This window comes from Scyliorhinus torazame, chromosome 8 (genome assembly GCF_047496885.1).
Source record: "Scyliorhinus torazame isolate Kashiwa2021f chromosome 8, sScyTor2.1, whole genome shotgun sequence".
Lineage (NCBI taxonomy): Eukaryota > Metazoa > Chordata > Chondrichthyes > Carcharhiniformes > Scyliorhinidae > Scyliorhinus > Scyliorhinus torazame.
In genome coordinates, this window is record NC_092714.1 from 100,173,133 (window position 1) to 100,196,360 (window position 23,228).

Here is a 23,228-nt window from a genome sequence, read left to right on the forward strand (position 1 = left end):
CCTGCACCCCCGAGTGCGGCCAGTGGGCGCTGCCATCTTCCTCACCTCAGACCACATGCCGCCCATGGGCGCCGCCATCTTGCTCCCCTCACAATACGTGCAGCCCGTGGGCGCCGCCATCTTGCTTGCCTCACAACCAATGGGCGGAGCCATCTTGCCTGCCCCAGAACACGTGCGGCCCGAGGGCGCCGCCATCTTGCCTGCCTCAGGACACATGCGGCCCGTGGGTGCCGCCATCTTCCCCGCCTCAGGGCCCCTGAGGGTTTACCCGATATTTAGCCAGAAGTGCCACCTTCACGGGGCCCATGTGGCCAGCCGAACTGTCATTTAGCGGTGCATCGGACTGCTTAAAATGCGGTACACCACCCGGAGGATCGCCTGTTTTATCTTGGTAGTTACTCTGAAAGAGATAGAAGGGAAAAAAAGTTCTAACTCCAGAGTAACTATTTTAAAAACCCAGATCCAGCCTCTCACGGGACACCCTGCATGCACACAACCGCCCCCCCAACCCTCCAGGGGCCCACCTCACTTCCCTTACCCCCACCACCTAGTGCCTTAAAAAGGGGGCATTCCTTTCTTCCCTGACTTCAGTTACTACTTGTCAATGCAGTTGGGGCGCATTTCATTGCTCCTGTCTCACCCAGCCTGAGTAAGGAGGGTTGGGATAGACATGGGCCTTTTAATTACAGTGAGCCTATGTTCACCCAGAGTGTCAATCCGATGGAGATCGCAACTCTGAGGAAGTTATGGGCACTGAAGCCACTCTATCAGGCAGATTTTACTTTGCTATCATGTGTCATGTCAGAGATGATACCTCTGGAAAGGAAACAACCATTCAGCATTGCAGTGAATCATCAGCCTTGTTTATATGCTAAAATTCTAGAATGCAGCTTGAATCAACTAACTTTGTTGATAAACTCAGGCAAACTTCTACAAGGAACGTCATCCAAAATGATAATTTTTTGCTTGAGCAACAACTACCCGAATGAAATAAATTGTATTCAAATATTAAAATGAGGGCAGCAAGGTGGCGCAGTGGTTAGCATTGATGCCTCATGGCGCTGAGGCCCCAGGTTCCATCCGGCTCTGGGTCACTGTCCATGTGGAGTTTGCACATTCTCCTCGTGTTTGCATGGGTTTCGCCCCCACATCCAAAGATGTGCAGGGTAGGTGGATTGGCCACACTAAATTGCCCCTTGATTGGAAAAAATGAATTGGGCACTCTAAATATATATATTTTTTAATTAAAATGTTCTTAAGGCAGCATTAATGAACAGATCAGCTTAAGGCCACTGTATGAAGATTTCAGCTAGATTATGGCTTGTGAAGCTGGAAAATGCTTTTGTGGACTGTTCTGTGCTCAGAATATAAAATACACTCAATTAAATTTGATCACACTGAGACTTTGTTTCAGGTGTCATTTTTAATGAAACCTGCAGGTAGTCCCTCCTGCAATGCCCATACCCAGATAAATGTCAAGGTTTGTGGGTGAAACTAATCACAGCCAAACACACTCAAACTCCCATGAAGCATTGAACTTTTAAAAACTGTTAAATCATTAGGAGGAGACACTTCCTATCAAATTCTACAAATTTCTGCTTCCAGATAGTGAAAGAAGAATATTTATTTGTGGCAGTTATTATCACATTCATCTACTGATAATAGGCTGGAAGTGTGAATACATTGAAATGGGTTGATAGGAAATTGATAACCCATCTTGCACTGTGCCTGATTATGTTTCAGAAATTCGGGTGTAAAATGGGGCATTCATTCATTATTGCTTTGTTTTGCACTACAGGCATTGACCACCATTGATCTTTGAAGCCTTGAAAATTCCTTCCAAGAATGATAGTTGACTTGTATGCCAAGCAGTAAATGTGAACAGTGCTGGTGTACGTGGTTGCCATTTTCAAATGTGAAAACAATAATACATCAATAATTCAAATTAGGTTAATGGGACACAGTTTATTGAATGAATTAATTATACAAAGATTCATTGAGCCACAATCACAATACTTTGAAAACTGTAAAATTCACCATCTTTGCCACCCGGTTCAAAAAATTAATTAAATTAATTCTGAGTAACCCTGTCTATGGCATCATCATGAAGGAGCCCATTCGGGATCAGATTTGCTGTTTCGGTTTCAAAATCAATGCTCCACAACAAATAATCTTCCTTTTCATCTACTGAATTGGATGTTCGCCATTTTTTGAATGATCTAAGGACAGTTTTGCATTAATAGCATCGCATGAGCTGATAGCAAAAGCAGACAAATAGCTGTTATATGTAAAATTCAGACACTTCGACCAGTTTATTATTCAAATGTTTTACCCAGACGCCCTTATTTGCGAGATGAACAAAGGACAAACTCAAGTTCTCACTTCAGCCCAAGTTGATTTTAAAACATAAGAAAACAGTTATCCCTTAAATTACCCCCAACTATTATATGCCTTAAGATTCTTAATACTACTGGAGCCGATGAACTGGATTGAGCAGAGGGTCCAATTTTCTGAATCTTGGTCATCTCAGGGCCTTGGTCTACGAAGGTGGGTCTCGCAAGCTATTTCCTTCTGTCCTCTGGTCCACCGTGGAGTCTTCCCTGCTGCCTCTGCATTGAGTCTTGCTGGAGAGGGTCTCTGGATGTCTCTTCCTTATGCCCCTCTTCGCGTACTTCCAGAAGCTTCTCAGGCCCTCAGCCAATGAGATCTCAGGGCAGGGCTCGCAAAGCCCAATGGTGTTGCAGATTACAACTCTGCAGGACACCAGGAACCCACCCCTAGGGGCCATCTTCAAGGGCATTGTCTGCATGAAATCTTATTCTATATACGGCAGTGGCAAGAAATCTAGGTGCCGGAAAGTCTGGCTTCATCTGGGCAATCCACAACAATCGATCCATTTGAATGGGACTGATTGTCTTCTCATATCTTGTTTACAGGGCAGGACCATACTTTACCTGGCTGTCTGTCTGCCCCCTGTATTCAAACTTTATTGTTCAAATTCCCATCAGGCCTGTCTGTGGTTTTGACTGTGGTTTCATTTCAAATGTCCAATTCTTAATTAAAAATGTCTAGTTTTGTATTAGCCCTAAAATTCAGACTGTTGGCCATTTTACCACAGTTTTTTCGCTTCATCCCGTGAGTGTCAGCATATCAGATCACACAACTTTAAGCAAGTTCCCAGACAGAAAAGTATCAGGACCTTAGGCAAACAATCCTAATCCCTAACTCAACCTATATACAGTCCATAGACTTCAGAAATAAAACACAAAATTAAACTGCTTACATACAAATACAATGGTTGCAAATGCAGATAAATACAAAGAAAATAAATACACAATCCACCAAAAACAAACAAACAAAAAAAACTTTCAGATGCTAGAGTCCTGGGGCAGCACGGTGGTGCGGTCATTAGCACTGCTGTTCTCCCAGTGTTTGCGTGGGTCTCACCCCCACAACCCAAAAAAATGTGCAGGTTAGATGGATTGACCATGCGAAAATGTCCCTTAGTTGGAAAAAAAAAATTGGGTACTCTGAAGTTTATTTTTAAAAATGCTAGAGTCCTCAATGTACCATATAGTTGCAGCACTTGATCACGGTTTCCAAATCAAGGCACCACAAAGTTCCCTTTCCAGTGGACGAGCTTTCTCATGAGGATGGTTAAATAGCACCCATAGGATACCACCCTCACACTCGCTCCCATCCGGCGGGGTAAACCACATGTATCCAGGGGATTTTAGTTTGAATTTTTGGTTGTTGTGTCCTCGTGTCCATTCTAGGACGAAGAATCCCAGACAGCACACCGCGAGTGTAAGGCTCTGGCTACCTGGGAACTACTTCTCCACTGCCTCCCTTTCTCAGCACCGTACCAGGCACTTTGATGTGTCCCTGTGCCAGGTGCCATCGAGTCTACGTGGTTTGATCACAAACGTTTCGTTTTGTGGACTGTTTCTGTGCTCAGAATATGCAACAGTAGATGGAGTCTTGCGTCTAGGGTTTGTGGGGGTGGAACTGGCTGCAAGGGGTCAGGATCCGGACTCTGGGGGGGGGGGGGGGGGCGGCTGGGAGCCACTATTTCAGTTCCCTAGCGTTATATAGTAGTGTTGATAGTTGTTTTGGGAGCCAAACACCTTCATTTGGTTCAGATGGGACCATCCGGCTTTCCCGGAATCCACCTGTACCCGGTAAATGGATGGGCTCACATTATCTATCACAGAGTAGGGTCTTGCGTATCTGGGGGATCGGAATGTGCCTGGCTGGAAGACTTGGAGCATTACCTTCTGTTGGAAGTCATACTCCATGTGGCTCATCTTGCCATCAAAGTATGCCTTACTCTGTTCCTTTCTTTTTCCCATTTTAATAGCCGCTGCTAGTTGCGCAGCTTGAATATTTTCCATCAGTATTTTGATTGCGGTCTCATGGCTCACGGCTGCGAACTCGGGTTTGGATCATCCAGTCCTAGCAGGAGTTCGATCACTCCCATGAATTGTCCTGTCATGAGCACATGGGAGTGAATCCGATGCAACTTGATACTGAGATGGGGACCATCATGTGGACAAATGGCGGGACTTTATTCCAAGTATGATTAGTCTGCTGCATGGTCTAACTGATCACGTCTTGAGTGTGCAGTTCATCCATTCCTCCCTCCCTCTGGATTGACGATGTTTTGCAGTGTGAAATTTCAGTTTGATTCCAAATAACCTCATTACTCGTTGCATCACCTGGGTGGTGAGATTAGTGCCTTGGTCTGGATCGATTCTACGAGGGATGCTCCACCTCGTGAAGATTTAATGCACAAAGGTATTTGCCATGACTTTGGCCGTTTTTGGTTCCAGTGGGGAAGACTTCGACCTACTTACAAAAAGTGTCAATGATGATCAGGATGTATTTGTAACCTTCCATGTCGGGCAGCAGGGGACCAACGGAATCAATGTGCAGATTTGTCCAGGAGCCTTTATGGGTGGGTGTACCTCAGTTATCCCTTGTGGGTATACTTAACGGGATTGTTTTGGGCGCAGACTATGCAGTTTTCAACCTAATGTCTTTGTCTATGTCTGTCCACCAGCACAATCCCTTAATTCACTCACCCATGGCTCCTGCTCTTGGTGGCCCTCGCCATTGCGGTGTTAATAAATAATTTGATTGCGGTCCCTAATCAGTACCAGGTATCAGCTAGCCTTAAGGACTAGCCCGTTATTTACTGTAATCGAGGTGTGCTCCTTCCTGAATCTGTTTCAGGTCCTGGTCGCTGATCTGACCTGTTTAAGGTTTTCGGCCTTCGTCTGCTTACCGTCATGCCATCGATCCGTTTGGTAAGGGGGAGGGTTATCAAGGTTCCGCCTCCCGAGCGCCTACTTGGTCAATTCATCTGCCCTCATGTTCCCAATTGAAGAAGTTTGATGATGGGGTCATAATTTTAATGATGCCGTACTCACGGCCTTAGGCAGTTTGAAAAGTAAATTTAAGCAGGGGTGCAGACAGTTAAGGTTTGCACTCTACCAAGATGAATTCCCTAGCTTCCCACAGTGACAGGAAGTCAGTTACACTTGGACAGCATGTATGCCTGCAGTAGTTTATGTCTGCCATTGTGGGGAAGTTGGCAGGGTGGCTGACCACGTAAACTACGGCTATGAGCAGTTGGGATCATGTATTGCTGTTACCTGGCACTCATAAGGTGCCCCTCCATAGTTCAAGTTGTCAGCTAAGAAGGTGTGGAATCTGGTACGCTTTACCGTGATGTTGTGGCCCTGGGGCACGAGGACCAGTGTGCTATACAGTTTAGGCTAACCGTTCCATCTTTAATCCGGACGTCCAATAATAGCTGTATATAGGTATGCTCTGTGAGAATGGTTAATGGGTTTAGGTCAAAGGTGTAACTGAAATGTTGTACCAAGCAGATAACTGCTTCGGTCACTGTCTGTGTGGAGTCTGCTCATTCTCCCTGTGTCTGCATGGGTTTTGGCTGTTCCGGTTTCCTCCCACAAGTCCTGAAAGACGTGCTGTTAGGTGAATTCAATATTCTGAATTCTCCCTCTGTGTACCCAAAGAGGCGCCGGAATGTGGCAACTAGGAGCTTTTCACAGTAACTTCTTTGCAGTGTTAATGTAAGCTATTTGTGACAATAAATATATTTTAACAATTTACCTTGTGTTATTGACATCAGGGGCGGGATTCTCCGACCCCCCGTCGGGTCGGAGGATCGCCGGGGGTGGGGGGGGGGGGGGCGTGAATCCCACCCCCGCCGGCCGCCGAATTCTCCGGCACTGAAAATTCTGCTGGGGTGGGAATCACGTCGCGCCAGTTGGCGGACTCCCCCCCCCCCCCCCCCCCCCCCCCCAGCGATTCTCCGGCCCGCGATGGGCCGAATTCTCGCTGCTGTCATGCCAGTCCGGCCGGCATGAATCAAACCACCTACCTTACTGGCGGGACTGGCGGCGCGGGCGGGCTCTGGGGTCCTGGGGAGGGCGTGGGGCGATCTGGCCCCGGGGGGTGCCCCCACGGTGGCCTGGCCCGCGATCGGGGCCTTCCGATCCGCATACGGGCCTGTGCCGTGGGGGCACTCTTGTCCTTCAGCCTCGGCCATAGCCTCCGCGATGGCCGACGCGGAATAGACCCCCCCCTGCGCATGCGCGGGGATGACGTCAGCAGCCGCTGATGCTCCCGCGCGTGCGCGGACTTCTGCCGGCCGCAAAGCCCTTTCAGCCCCGGCTGGCGTGGCGCCAAAGGCCTTTCCCGCCGGCCGGCGGCGCGCTAACCACTCCGGCATGGGCCTAGCCCCTCAAGGTGAGGGCTTGGTCCCTAAAGGTGCGGAGTTGTTCCCGCCACTCCATCCCGCTGGGACCTCCCCACCCCGCCGGGTATCGGAGAATCCCGGCCCTGGGGTGGGCGACCCCGCCGGGTCGGAGAAACCCTGGGGGGACGGCGCGAATCCCGCCCCACCACTCCGAAGCTGGCTGCCATATTTTCCGGCGCCGGCTTTCAGACAGGGGCAGGGATCACGCCACGCCGGTCGGGGGCCATTGGCAGCGGCCCCCCCGGCAATTCTCTGTGCCCCGATGGGCCGAGCGGCCGTCGGTTTCTCACCAGTCCCGCCGGCGTGGATTTGACAAGGTCCCACATGGTGGGACCTGGCTGGTAGGCCGGCTGGTGCGGTCCTTGGGGTATGCAGGGGGATCCCGCCCCAGGGGCGTGGCCCCCACGGTGGCCTGGCCCGCGATCGGGGGCCACCGATCTGCGGATGGGTCTGTGCTGTGGGGCACTCCTTCCTTCCGCTCTGGCCCCTGTAGGGCTCTGCCATGGCCGGCGCGGAGAAGACCCCCCCCCCCCGCGCATGTGCCAGAATACACCGGCCGGCACGCCGGTGGTTCTGCGCATGCACTAACCCGCGCAGTCACTTCGGCGCCGGCTGGTGCAGCGCCAACCCCTCCGCTGCCGGCCTAGCCCCCGGATGTGCGGAGAATTCTGCAATTTCGTTTGGCCGACGCCGGTGTGGTTCGCACCGTTCTTGGCGCCAGCGTCGGGCCAATTCGCCGATTGTGGTGAATCCCGCCCCTGGTTTATGATCCAATTTACTGGATGGACGCCTGTACTTTCATCTACCCACTTGAATCCTGGCCATCACGTGGCGCTACTGCCTTCTTAATTCAGGCTCAGGCTTGGTGCTGGAGAATACAAGGTTGGGAAGTTTAGTTGCATTGTTTTGAACCCCACCCAGAGGGATGCCACTGTTGCCTGTAAAATTCAGGCAAGTCGACCAGTTTGTTGTTCAAATGTTTTATCCAGGTGTCCTTATTTACGAACACAAGTTCACAAAACCCAAGTTTATTTTCAAACACAATAAAACTGTTATCCCTTAAATCATCCAACTATAGTGTGCCTTAAAATCTTTAATTGGACCTGTGCCAATGAACTGGATCAAGCTGCGGGTCTAATCCTCCGAATGTCAGTTATCTCAGGGCCTTTGTCTGATAAGGTGGGTCTTGTACGCTACTTCCTTCTGTCCTCGGGTCCATCGTGGAGTCTTCTCCATTGCCTCTGCATCACGTCTTCGCTGGGGATGGTCTCTGGATGCCTCTTCCTTTTACCCCTCTTTGCATATTTCCAGAAGCTTCTCTGGCTCTCAGCCAATGAGATCTTGGGGCGGGATTCGCTAAACCCAAAGGACTTGCAGATTGCAACTCTGCAGGGCACCAGGAACCCACCCCCAAGAGTCCAAATGCAGGGGCATTGTCCGTGCGTAACCTTGTCCCATATATGCTAGTGGCGGGAAATCTAGATGCCAGAAAGTCTGGCTTCATCTGGGCAATCCACAACAATCAATCAATTTGAATGGGATTAATTATCTTATGATGTCTTGTTTACAGGGCAGGTCCAGACTTGCCCTGGCTGTCTGTCTCTGTCCAGTGTATTAGAACTTGGCTGTTTGAATTTCTATCAGGCCTGTCTGTGGTTCTGACAGTGGTTTAATTTAAAATGGCAATTCTTAATTAACAGTCTCCAATTCTGTATTAGGCCTAAAATTCAGACAGTTGACCATTTTACCACAGTCCTTCCTCTAAATCCAGTGGATATACCGGGTCACACAACTCTAACCAAGTTCCCAGACCAGCATTTATTTCCCATCCGTAATTGCCCTTCAAAAGGCAGTGGAGCCGCCTTCTTGAACCAATATAGTCCATGTGGTGTAGGTACACCCACAGTGCTGTTTGGAATGTGTTTCCAGGATTTTCTCCCAGCAACAGTGAAGGAACGACGATATATTTATAAATCAGGATGGCGAGTGACTTTGAGGAGAACTTACTGGAGATGGGGTTCCCATGTATCTGCTGCCGTTGTCCTTCTTGAGGTTGTGTGTTTAGAAGTTGCTGTCAAAGGACCCATGGTGAGTTGTTGAAATCTTGTGGCCGGTACACACTGCTGTCACTGTGCGTTAGTGGTGGGGGCAGTGAATGTTGGAGGTGGTGAATGGGTTGCTTTACCATGGATGGTGTTGAGTAACTTGAGTGTTGTTGGAGCTGCACTCAAATTGGAGAGCATTCCATCTTATTCTTGACTTGTCCCTTGTAGATTGTGGACAGTCTTTGGGGAGTTGGGAGGGGAGTTACTCACACAGAATTCCCAGCCTCTGACCTATTATTGCCACAGTATTTATATGGCTCGTCCAGTTTCTGGCCAATGGTGACCCCCAAGATGTTGATAGTGGGGGATTCATCGATGGTAATGCTATTGAATGTCAAAGGGAGATGGTTAGATACTCTCTTGTTGGAGATAGTAATTGCCTAGCACTTGTGTGTCATGAATGTTTCTTGCCACTTATCAGTCCAAGCCTGAATCTTGTCCCAGTCTTGCTGCACATGGGCATGGACTACGGGTGAGCATTTCTTAACGGAAAAGGAAGGTTGACTTATACACTGAGAATCAGCCTAAACATGATTTTTGGTGCTGAGAAAATAGGGGCATCTTATACGCTGGGTCAATTTATATGCCGTGATCTATGGTAACTCTTTAAAACCTGAAAAACAGAACTGCAGTTGAAGCTATACCACCTGGACCCATATAAATTTAGAATTTGGGTTTTATTTTGGGCACAATGAAAACTAAAGAATGACGTTTTATTATTCAGTACCATAAAAATTCCAGTTTTATTTCTCATTGAAGTGTGAAGCAAGTGGCTCAAAAACAATGTGCTGAAATGGGTCAACTGGCTCTGGAGAAGAGACGGGTGCTAGTAGCTCACCTAAACTGTTGAAATGAGGCCCAAGAGCCAATATCAATGGAGCTGTTGGCCTCCCTGTGCGGCTTTGTTGCTTAGGTGTGAGTTAGAATTGCAGTCGTGCCAATCATGCGTATGTGAGAAAAAGGCCAACCTGCTTTGTTCTTGAGGCCTAGTCAGTGGAGCAGGTTAAAAATTACACATGGATCCTGGCAGGTAAGTAATTCAGAGAACTTTAACTGCCTACTCAACAGGCTTTCATGGGTAGGCAGGGTTAATTATTGTTGATCAACAAGTTGTTAGCTAAGAAAGTCTATGAAAGTTAATATTTTCCCATGAATGCACCTTTCTTTCATAATACCTTTTTCTTTATTTTATATCTCTATTTTATATCTCAATTTCAATCAGTTAAACAAAACATCGTGCTTCAATGCGATAGTAATAAAAATAGAATATTGAATGAATATAATTTCAAATTAGGAACAGTAGAAAATTTAGACGTTATCGACACAAATTTGGATAAATGGATCATGCTCAGGTATATGAAATCAAGAGGGATATGTGTGAACTAGTTGAGAAAGTAACATCCAGGATCAGATAACGGAAATCCTCAAAACGGCAAAATGCAAGCAGTAGTTAACACTTGGACTGAGTCTCCCTACCAAATAACCTACAGTAAAGGAAAGAGAATGCACATACATTACCCAATGCCGGGACTTTATGGTCCTGCCATGGTGGGTTTTCCTGTTTTCCTGTGGTGGATATGGTGATTCATTCAAAACCCCAATGACTTTGGCAGGAGTGGATGATCCCGCCAGAAGGAGGGCCAGGAAAATCCCGACCCCAAGAAACAGCAAGATAGACTGCGTCTGGGGGAGGGTGGGTGGGTTGGGGGGGGGGGCGGTGGGGAGAGCCAACAGTTGCAGGAGAGGTTGTTTTCTTATATATTTTTAATCTTTTTATTGTCACAAGTACATTTACATTAACACTGCAACATAGTTACTGTGAAAATCCCCTTGTCGCCACATCCGGCGCCTCTTCGGGTCCATTGAGGGAGAATTCAAAATGTCCATATTACCTAACAGCGCATCTTTCGGGACTTGTGGGACAAAACCAGAACACCCGGAGGAAACCCACGCACACACGGGGAGAACGTGCAGACTCCATACAAACAGTGACCCAAGCTGGGAATCGAACCTGGGACCTTGGAGCTGTGAAGCAATATTGCTACCCACTGTGCTACGTGCTGTCCCCACCTGTATTTGTGTCTGCTTTTCTGCCTTGAAGTTATTTTATTTCAACAATGATTCATTGCCAATAATACCCAAATAGTAAGTCTTGTTAATGTGACACCTTATGCCGGAAATAACTGCCTTGAATTCTTTTCTGGTCGTGATGGATCACTGTGTTCTACTTCATAATGATTCACTGTTAGAATAATTGACTAATGAGAGTTCTTCTGTGTCTGTTAATGTCAGTTTAGACAATGATAATCGTGATCTATGCAAGGAATGAAAAAGATACATCTCTCTTTTAGATGTGTAATTTGTTGAAGGCTTTCTTGATGTTAACTTGATGTCCCATTGCCTGATGATCTTTGATTGTTGGCTCTTTCTGGTGGATTTTTTTTAAAGACTGGAGCATATTCATTGAATATTACAGTTGAAAAAGGTGTTTTTGTTTTCCTCCTGTAGAGAGATTACAGCATTTTCTGAAAGATGAAAAGAAAATCAGTATAATTATGTTTTTTTTTTCGTTTGATGCAGCATTTTTCCCCTTGCCTCCCCCTCACCCAAGAATATTGACTTCTTGCCAGGATGTGGTTCCACAGGTACTTGCACAGTGGAACTTACCGCCTGCCTCTGATTCGGCCCTTAGCCTTATCAGTGACTCCAGTAGGCATCACAGCCAAGGCAAATCCCTGTTCTGCCTAATGTCCACACCAGTGGATTTGTTTTTTAAATTTAGAGTACCCAGTTCATTTTTTCCAATTAAGGGGCAATTTACATGGCAAATCCACTTAGCCTGCACACCTTCGGGTTGTGGGGGCGAAACCCACGCAAACACGGGGAGAATGTGCAAATTCCACACGGACAGTGACCCAGAGTCGGGATTGAACCTGGGACCTTGGCGCCGTGAGGCAACAGGGCTAACCCACTGCGCCACCGTGCTGCCACCACTAGATTTTTAACATAGGTTGACAGTTAGATATGAGGATTGGGAACTCCAGGCAGTCTTGCTAAGCTGGGAATTTGAGGCTCATACTCTGAGAATAGACCCAGGTCAGGCCTGGGACTCCATATGGTTCACCTAAACATTTTAACAAGACCAAATTCTGATTTCTCAAAATCCAATATAGAAGACTTGCCATAATTCGTGGCTGACCTATCTCCCCACTCACTACGCACTTCATTTCCCCTCATCAAGGACTTTGACAAATGGTGGGGAAGATGGTTAGTTGTTCATTTGCTTGTACTTTCTCACAAACATATATACAATGGAAAATATTACTATAGCAGATGGTTAGTAAATATATTTTTTTGTTTTAACTGGATTTGGAATTGCAATTGCAAAATTAAGTTGACTTGTTATAGGGTAGCAAAATGGATGTCATCAGCTTTTCATCCAGTTAATCAGGAAATCAAAGTTGTTTAATATAATGATTATAATTGATACAATATAATCAGACCATAATCAAGGCGTTGTCTCATAAGAACAATTTGTTTCGCATCAGAAGCAAATTGTTTGTGATTCCCTCTCAGGGTGGCCATTCATCAGATTTGATGCTGAAAAGCTGAAAAGTCCAGTTTCTAACTGGTCTGTCCACTGTCTGATACCAAAATTTTTATGTCTGCTATTTTGTTCTTTAAATTTACCACTCTTCTGGCGTAGCACTGACGAGGACCTGTGCTTCTTCCTTTTCCCATCTGCAGCAGCCACAAATCAAACACTTCTTCCTGACTCTCTCACTTAATTGGTCAAAGGTCAACATAATTAGAAAGTTAATAAAAGGGAAGAAATTAGCCGTTTTCACAATGGCCGTGATGTATCATGTGACGCCGGGTTGCACAGCACCTTCAATTTATCACTGTTCCTAGCTTGATGCTGGAAATGGCATTGAGTGATGGGCCGCGCGCCAGGGCTAGCTGTGCTCAACCTCCCCTCAGCTTTTAGATCTTCCACACACCCCACACACCCACTGTCCTCATTTTTGATCCCCATGCAGAGGTGTTGTGTTGGGCTCTAAGCCAAGGGCCTAGAGCAGTCCTGTGTGGCCTTAGCAGGTCCAGTAGCCTTATCCTTGTCAGGTAATTGTTAATGTGATATATGGACTATTAAGAAGTGTTTTTCTGGTGTACGCCATTTTTGACCATTGGAATTGGCCACCTTATCTCCTTGCGCGTCTTATCTAACTGAATTTAACATCAGGCAGATATTGTATTTTTCTTCACCATAATTGGATTGGGAACTGTTACCGTGCTAGCTATTAATATAAACGAGGAAAACTAAAGCTCAGAAAATCTGACCAGCTATAAATGTTGTGGTAACTGGTTGGCGTGAATCATAGAATCATCAAATTTACTCCACAGAAGGAGGCCATTCAGCCCATAGAATCTGCACTGGCCCTTAGAAAGAGCACTGTACTTAAGCCCACGTCTCCACCCCGATCCCCATAACGAAATAGCCCCACTTAACTTTTTGGACACTAAGGGGTAATTTAGCATGGCCACTCCACCTCATTATTTTCCCTCTTATGTTCTCTACTGTATCAATAAATAGGAATTGTTAGGCCAAGATCCATATTTCTTTCAGTTTATTATTAACACACATTAACACATTTTTGCTTTGAATGTGACAATTTCCACAATTTTTCGGAAGTACTGAACTATAACAATTATAGAATCTATACAGAAAATGTAATTTGGCCTATCTGTTTATGTTGACGTTCTCCAATATAATTATCTCTTCCCATTACACCCCTCCCAGAACTCTTATTTCATATATGTTGAAGGAGTAATGACAATCTGGGTGACAAAACAAAAGTGGCATTAGTGTATCTTTTTTAAGCAATTCAAAACTCCCATGATTTGCAGAATTGGATTCTGTTTATACACTTTTGGAAATGCAGCTATACTGCATGAGGCACCTGGGATACAACATTGTCGCAAGATTGTAACTGTGTTCGCATCAAACCATGTCTGACTAATTCGCCTGTACTGACTACCCTTCTATCTTCTGGTCTTCAAACTGGATGGGTGGTTCAGAACAAATCCAAACGTTTTCACCGACCAAGAAATCAGGATTTAGCAAGGGACCGAACAGATGAGTTATTCCGTACATCAGTGATTCAATCCCTTCATGTCTAATCATGTGGATTCTCATTTTCCATTTTTGAATGGTTTAAAACTAGAATCTTCCTGGTTTGTTTGACTCAAATAGTCATTGGTCAGACTCCGAACTTGAAAAAGCACTTGCTATTGTTAAAATATTTGTTTTACAATTTGATACCATGCATTCTTTGCAGAATTCTGGAATTACTTCAGTCCTTCTTACATTAAACCTTTTACGGAGTTTAATTTGATCCTTTCTCCATTTGATTTAACAGCCAGGATTCTCAGATCCACATGTAATTACATTATATGTTAAAGGCTCTTGTCACTCACAAAGCTTGATCATAACCCTATCTCTTTAATCTTTTTGAGTTATGCTTATTTCACAATCAGATGATTCATGATGTAAAGTTAGTCAAGTCAAATGAAAGATGAAATACCATAAATAAAATTGTAAAATATATAATAAGTACAGAAAATATTAGTTGCCGGTCATAAATAATTATTTCAAAATCTTGCCCCTAAGTGTTGTTCAACCTAAAAGGATCTCCAAGTCCTACTGACAGTTGGTATTTTCTAGGTTTTGAAACCAGTTCTGGATATTGTTAGAAATTGGATCAAGTTATTCTCTGGTGTATTTCATTGTCAGTGACACCACCTGTCTTCATTATGCTGGCTGATAAATATCGTAAAAATTGGCTGTATCATTCTCCTAGATAATCATAAAGAACACGCATTCTTAATCTTTGTTAGGAAAAATGCAGCTGCAGAAAATAATGGCATAACCTCTTAAGAAAGAAGATAGTGTCTGATTGATGGGCACAACCACTGATTAGGTCCTAGTTAAAAGCAAGTTTAATTGGCAGAGAACATTTTTATTTTGGGGACTGAATCAACCACATGTAGTGAAGAGCTGTGTTTAATGATCCTGATAATTATTGGTGTATCAGTCTTTTAAGAATCCTTTCTTATTTTGTAACTAAATTGAAGGTTGCACTCGGGAAACTGGTACTCTGTCAGGAAGATACACTTGTTTTGTTCCTTGAGACGGAAGTTGATCTGTGTGTTCAGCTAGGTATTATTCTGCCTCAGTGGGGTATAAGAAAACAGGCTGAGCTTGGTGGTTTTGCCATACTTTAAATAGATAGTTTATGACTGTGATATGTACAATCTCTATATGTACGGGTGGTCGAATTATGCTATAAACTATGCACCATGCTATTATGTGAGGTAGTTTAGTTTTCAATGCAGGTAAAGCAAATTATCTACCTGTCATGAGATGGATTGCAAGCGCTGTTGCATTTATTTGCTATTGTGTGTGTATATTTGCAAATATGTGTCTATGTATTCAGATGCACTTGTAACTCATAGTGAGGACATGGAGAAAATTAATGAACCTTGTCTTAAGTCTGACTGGGTGTCAAATACTGTATGCAGGGTATGCTTCAAGCAACAGGGAAGTTGATTCCACATTGGGAACCAGATTTGGTGAATAAAAATTATAGACCCACTATTCAATACCTTTAATTCCTCTGGCTCATTTATTCCGAATATCAATAATAATAAATACACATGAACTGAACTGAAATGTTACATTGAACTGAAATGTTTTAAGGGAAATTATCATTCAATTATTTTTAAAATTTTCAATAACAAAATCATTAAAGGAAATACAAATGATAGAAGTAAAACAGTTGTTTATATAAATATGGTTTACAGTTCAAAAACTATAATCTTAAGGTGATGCATTCAATATATGGTGTCGTGGCCTAATAAAGTGTACAGTCTAATTTTTTATGCAGTGAGTTCTTATGATCTGGTGGCAGCAATCTCAATAGTAACTTTCAAAAGGCACTTGTATATATTTTAAAAAGAAAACTTTGCACAGCTATGTGGAAAGAGCAGGACAGTGGAACTAATTGGACAGCTCTGTCAAAGCGCATTGAGACATTGCCCTCCTTCTGTGCTGCAAGATTCTGTGAGTCTGTGAATGTAACAATCTGGTAACCTGTATCAAAAGGAGCTAGAATTTTGTACGCCACGCATTCAATGATAACAGAACAACACACATATTTCAGATCTACAGTGATAGTTTTATCATCTTCAGCACATACAAAGAAATGTTTAAAAAATGCGCTTTAGAATATGCACATTATTTTCCCAAAATGTATTTTGCTATTTGAACACATGGGGCGTCATTCTCCGATCCCCCGCCGGGTCGGAGAATGGTCGTTGGCCGCCGTGAATCCCGCCCCTGCCCCCGTCGAAGTCTCCGGTACCGGAGATTGGGCGGGGGCGGGAATCGGGCCGTGCCGGTTGGCGGGACCCCCCGTTCAATTCTCCGGCCCGGATGGGCCGAAGTCCCGCCCAGAAATTGCCTGTCCCGCCGGCGTAAATTAAACCTGGTATTTACCGGCGGGACCAGGCGACGTGGGCGGGCTCCGGGGTCCTGGGGGGGCGCGGGGCGATCTGACCCCGGGGGGTGCCCCCACGGTGGCCTGGCCCGCGATCGGGGCCCACCGATCCGCGGGCGGGCCTGTGCCGTGGGGGCACTCTTTCTCTTCCGCCTCCGCCACGACCTCCACCATGGCGGAGGCGGAAGTGACTCTCCCCACTGCGCATGCGTGGGAAACTGTCAGCGGCCGCTGATGCTCCCGCACATGCGCCGCATTTCCACGCCAGCTGGCGGGGCAACAAACGCCATTTCCGCCAGCTGGCGGGGCGGAAATCCCTCCGGCGTCGGCCTAGCCCCTCAATGTTGGGGCTCGGCCCCCAAAGATGCGGAGCATTCCGCACCTTTGGGGCGGCACGATGCCCGTCTGATTGGCGCCGATTTGGGCGCCAGTCGGCGGACATCGCGCCGTTGGGGGAGAATTTCGCCCACGATGTCAATTGGTTACGCTACAGTCACCACCTTACCTCTGTAATTATGTTAGCTCTATGTGGCATCGGTAACTTCTTATATCAGAAACTGGAGATTCCACACTTCATTTTATAATGTGCTCCAGTGTCGGACGATCTCAGCTACTTCCTGTTGAAATGTGAATATTTTAAATGCAGCTAAAAATCAAAATTTAATGATTGCTTTAATGCTTGTAAAAAGTACGTTTGTACTTAATATAAAACAATATCCAAATAAATTTTTCTGTTAGCCAATTTATTATTGGAATATTTTATTTTATCAATTTGTTCTTAAAGCTCACATGGTATTGAAGTAAATAACTCTGTGGTGCCCTTAACAAATACATAAGCCATAAACGGTTTAAAGTTTGAACTTCTACAATTCCTGCACTTCATCCTGATATTGGTGTCATATAAATACACGCTTTCACTTATAAGGAAGACTTATCACAACAATTTTGGCTGGTTTCCAAATATATTATGGTGAAATGTTATGTAAAAACAGGTGGTAAGATGTTGAGTTGCAGACATATAAAACAATTGTAAAATTATTACTTCTTTACACAGACTTAATCTGTGTTTCAAAGCCAGAGCAGTGCATTCAAAATTAAATATTTTAGTTAATATATATTGGTTCTTTTTCTTCTGTGTATCTCTTAGCTCTCACAGTAAGAAGAATGACAGCATCTTGATGTACCATACGTTTAGTTTGATAATGTTTCTGTAATGACTTCTGGTCAGTGTATGATGAAAATATATTGCTCCTCTATGTCTCCTTTTTTTCACTGAAAGAGCAGGAAGAGCCTTGGGCATCAACTGCTGGAACCATCAATGCTGCATGTTCAGACAGCAGGATGCTCACTTACAACCACGTCAGCTTTTGCATCTTTGAGGCTGGATGTGCAGCTTGCACAAGGTTTCCCACCTAATGGCCTGGCTGAGAACTGACACAATTCATTACACATCCAGATCTCAGATTCCAATGTCAGTCTGGTTTTCAGATTACTTTTTTTTTAAACAGATGTGCTTTCTCCCATCCGACTGTGAAACTTGCCTGGCCACTTCAAACAAAATAAATATCAGCTGCTCAATCTGACAAGTAGAATAGGCATTGTTGCTACGGTATCTGAATTAAAATTTTATTCATCACAGACGTTCAATTTATTTTTGAAAAACTCATGATGATTGCCTATTGTATTCACATTACTCATGGTTACCAACCTTTGTTCCACGGTCCTTTCTTATAGTATTTTTTTGTATTGCTTCGTACATTTTTCAATATTTCAGTGACTTGAATGATGGCTTGTTCTGTGGCATGGTTGTAAAACTGATTATTTTTCAGTCATATCTGAATCCAATGGCAGTACCCTTATTTACTGCAAAAAATGTACGAAAAAAATCATCATACAAATAATCCAATAGCAATAACTTGTATTCAAATAGCACTTTCAATGTAATAAAATGTCCCAAGGTGCTTCTCAGGAGTGTTGGGCTGGATTGTGCAGTCAGTGCTGTAACAATGGTGCTTGCTGATGAGAGCAAAGGAAGCTGCCCACAAAGAACTAGGAATCCTAATGCCAATTTGATACTGTCATCAATTTGAGATCTCTGGAGATCCAGCAGTGGTACTGTCATCCCAGTGGTGCTGTCATCAGGTAGGGCAAACCGCCACATTGAAGCATTCTCACGGATTAGGAAGTGAAAAAACACAATTTTACAGATAGCAAAATCACAGAATTGTTACGGCGCAAAAGAAAGCCATCATGCCTGCACTGATCCTCCAAACGAGCATCACGACTTTGTGCCATTTCCCTGCCTTTTCCCTGTATCCCTGCACATTGTTTCTATTCAAATAATCATCTAAAGCTCTCTTGAATGTCTTTTTAAAAAAAATAATTATTCTCCTTTTTCACATTTTCTCCCACATTTACACCCATCAACAATAAACATTAATCAGCAAGATATGTCAATCCCCATAATAACAACAATCCCATCCGCCCACCAACCCCCAAACCTCAGCCCACATGTTTACATAAACAAATGACAAAAAGGAATCAGGGATTACCCATAGTCACCCTTAATCTACACAGCCCCCCTCCCCACCCACCCCACCCCCCCAACTAATGTTCGATGTTATCCAGTTCTTGAAAGTGCATAATAAATAGTGCCCATGACTTGTAGAACCCCTCCGAGCTTCCCCTCAGTTCGAACTTAACCTTCTCAAGGGTCAAGTATTCCAACAGGTCCCCCCGCCACGCCAGGGCACTGGGTGGAGAGGCTGCTCTCCATCCCAGCAGGATCCGCCTTCGGGCAATCAACGAGGCGAAGGCTACAGCATCTGCCTCTGCTCCCGTTTCCAACCCTGGCTGGTCCGACACCCCGATTATGGCCTCCCGGGACCCGGGTCCAGTTTCACACGCACCACCTTGGAAATTACCCTAAACACCTCCTTCCAGTACTCCCCTAGCTTTGGAAAGGACCAAAACATATGAACGTGATTCGCCGGCCCCCCCCCCGCAACGGTCACACACATCCTCTACTCCTTCAAAAAATCGGCTCATCCTCGCCCTCGTGAGGTGCGCTCTATATACCACCTTCAGCTGTATCAGCCCCAACCTCGCACATGAAGTGGAGGCATTCACTCTCCGGAGCACCTCACACCAGACCCCCTCCTCTATAACCTCTCCCAGCTCTTCCTCCCACTTTGCTTTGATCCCTTCCAGTGGTGCCTTATCCTCTTCCAGAATAGCTCCGTACACCGCTGACACTGCCCCCTTCTCCAGTCCCCTTGTCGTCAACACCTCCTCCAGCAATGTGGAGGCCGGTTCCTCTGGGAAGCTCTGTATCTCCGAACCTGCATGTACCTAAACACTTCTCCCTGCTGTAGCCCATACTCAGCTTCCAGCTCCCTCAATCCTGCAAACCGACCCCGAAGAAACAAATCTTTTAGCGTCTTAATCCCCTTCTCTTCCCATTTCTGAAAACACCTCCCTGGCTCAAATCTTTGGTTCCCCCGAATCGGCATTTCCCTTGACCCTAAACCCAACCCGAAGTGTTGGCGAAACTGCCTCCAGATTTTCAATGAAGCTATTATTACCGGACTCCCTGAATATTTCCCCGAAGCTATCGGGAGCGGCGCTGTTGCAAGTGCCTTCAGCCCCAACCCCCTGCACAAACTCTCCTCCATTCTGACCCACTGAGAATCCACCCCTCTGACCCAGCTCCGCACTTTCTCCACATTTGCCGCCCAGTAGTAGTACAACAAGTTTGGGAGACCCAAACCCCCTGCCTGCCTTCCCCTCTGTAGCAGCACCTTTCTCACTCTGGCCACCTTCCCTCCCTATAGGAATGAGGTAATCCTTCCCTCAATCGCCCTGAAAAAAGACTTGGGCGAGAAAATCGGTAGGCATTGAAAAATAAACAGGAATCACGGCAACACATTCATTTTAACCGCCTGCACCCGACCTGCCAGTGACAGAGGAAGGCCATCCCACCTTGCCAGATCGGCTTTCACTCTCCCCACCAAACTAGTGATGTTGTACCTGCGAAGCCTCCCCCACTCCCGGGCAACCTGCACCCCCAGATACCTAAAATGAGTCCCTGCTCTACGGAATGGCAGCCCCCCCCCCACCCCTGCCCCCACCCCCGGCCGAGACACCACAAAGTACTCACCCTTGTCCAGGTTCAACTTGTACCCCGAGAAAGACCCAAATACCCGCAGTAGCTCCAATATTCCTCCTATCGACGCACTCGGGTCCGACACATACAGCAGCAAGTCGTCAGCATATAAGGACACCCTATGCTCTATCCCCCCCCGCACTATTCCTTTCCATGCTCCCGAACTTCTCAATGTGATGGCCAGCGGCTCAATCGCAAGTGCAAACAGCAGGGGGGACATAGGACATCCCTGTCTCGTCCCACGGTGGAGAGAGAAATATCTCGAACTGATATTATTTGTGCAGACACTCGCCTTCGGTTCCTTATATAATAGCTTTACCCAGTTCACAAACCTTGGTCCAATCCCAAACCGCTCCAGCACTGCCATCAGGTACCCCCATTCTACCCGATAAAACGCCTTCTCAGCGTCCAATGCCACAACTACCTCTGTTTCCTTTCTTTCCGCCGGTGCCATAACAACGTTCAAAACCCTCCTGATGTTCGAAAACAGCTGCCTCCCTTTCACGAACCCCGTCTGATCCTCCCCTATTACCTTCGGAAGGCACTCCTCCAGCCTACCCGCCAGTACCTTCGCCAACACTTTTACGTCCACATTCAGAAGTGATATGGGCCCACACTCCGTCGGATCCTTATCTTTTTTTAGTAACAGGGAAATCGATGCCTGCCCCAAGGTTTGCGGCAACACCCCCTTCCCTATCGCCTCCTCAAACATCCCCACCATCAGGGGTGCCAACCTATCCTTAAATTTTTTATAATATTCCACCGGAAACCCATCCGGCCCTGCCACCTTCCCCGACTGCATCCTCCCAATCGCATCCTTTATCTCCTGCTCCACTATTGCTCCTTCTAATGTAGCCCTGTCCCCCTCCCCTAGCCTCGGGTACTCCAACCCATCGAGAAATTCCTGCATCTCACGGTCTCCTCCGAGTGGCTCTGACTTGTACAACCTCTCATAAAGCTCCTCAAAAACCTTGTTAATCAGCACTGGGGCCACCACCAACTTCCATGCCCTATCCTTCACCTGAAGAATTTCCCTTGCCGCTGCCTCCCTCCGGAGCTGACCTGCTAACATACCTTATCTCCATGTTCATAAACTGCACCCCTTGCTCGTCTCAGTTGGCGCACCGCCTTCCCGGTGGACAGTCGGTCGAAGCTCGCCTGTAGTTCCTTCCTCTTTTCCAGCTTCGCCGGGTCCCCATCCTCTGCATACCTCCTATCTACCTCCAACATCTCATCTATTACCCTCTGCCGCTCCAACCTCTCCTCCTTATCCACCCTAGCCTTAAACAAAATTACCTCACCTCTCACCACCGCCTTTATAGCCTCCCAGACGACTGCCTTCGACACCTCACCCGTATAATTGAAATCTACATATTCCTTAATTACGTTTTCAATTTTCTCACAGAATACTTGGTTCCCCAAAAGCCCCACATCCAGTTTCCACCCCGGTCTCTGCGCTGCCCCCTTCTCTAGCACCATATCCACCCAATGTGGAGCGTGATCTGACACTGCAATTGCAGAGTATTCCGACCCCTTGACTCCAGCCAGCAAAGCCTTCCCCACCACAAAAAAGTCGATCCGCGAGTATACCTTATGGACCGCTGAGAAAAACGAATACTCCCGTTCCCTTGGGTGCAGGAACCTCCACGGGTCCACCCCTCCCATTTCCACCATTAGCCCAGCCAGCGCCTTCGCCCCCCCTGATGGGACCAGCGAGCGCGGCCGTGATCTGTCCAACCTTGGCTCCTGCACCAGGTTCCAGTCCCCCCCCCACAATCAGCTCATGCGTATCCAAGTCAGGAATAGCCCCAAACCCCTTCCTCGCGAATCCCACATCGTCCCAATTGGGACCGTATACACTTAACAGCGCCACTAATCTCCCCTCCAATGCCCCTGTCACAATCACATATCTACCCCCCTGATCTGCCACCACCTTCTCCAACTGGAAGCGTGCCCTTTTGCTGACCAGCACCGCTACCCCTCGAACCCTTCCATCAAATCCGGAGTGAAACACTTGGCTAACCCAGCCCTTTTTAAGTCTCACCTGGTCCTTCACCCTCAAGTGAGTCTCCTGCAGCTTTCAAACTTTTAAGATATGCAAGCACCCTTGACCTCTTGACCGGACCTCCTAGCCCTCTCACGTTCCACGTGATTATCCTTACTGGGGTTCTCTCACCCCCCCCCACCTTTCTTATCCACCATCACCATACCACCGGGCCCTGCCCCATAAGCCTGACCCGCCCCTGTCCATTGTTAACATCAAACCCCTTCCCCCCCCCTCCCAAGAACCCCCCCTACAAAAACATCCCCCAACATCCCTCCCTCCACCCCCTCTTGCTCGCCTCGTAGGCCCATTGAAGCCTGCTATCCAGGCTCCAACGTCCGCAGTCCTCCTCTCACCTCACCCCCGTTCACTAGTTAGCTAGCGCGGGTGGCTCCCCCCCGCCAATACCTCTCGCTCTTGAATGTCTTGATTGAATCTATCTTCACCACACTTCCAGGTAGTGCATTCCCAACCTGAACCACTCATTGTGTGAAAAGTTTTTTCTCACTTCACATTTGCTTTTATTGCAAATCACTTTAAATCTGTGCCCTCGCATTCTTGATTC

The 23,228-nt window shown here is 46.4% G+C and overlaps 1 protein-coding gene across 2 annotated transcripts in view; it reads left to right on the forward strand.

Moving 5' to 3' along the window:
* The window catches only part of LOC140428010 (interleukin-1 receptor accessory protein-like 1), a 2,037,829-nt gene that overhangs the window by 766,665 nt on the left and 1,247,936 nt on the right, over positions 1–23,228 (forward strand). The window lies entirely within an intron of this gene.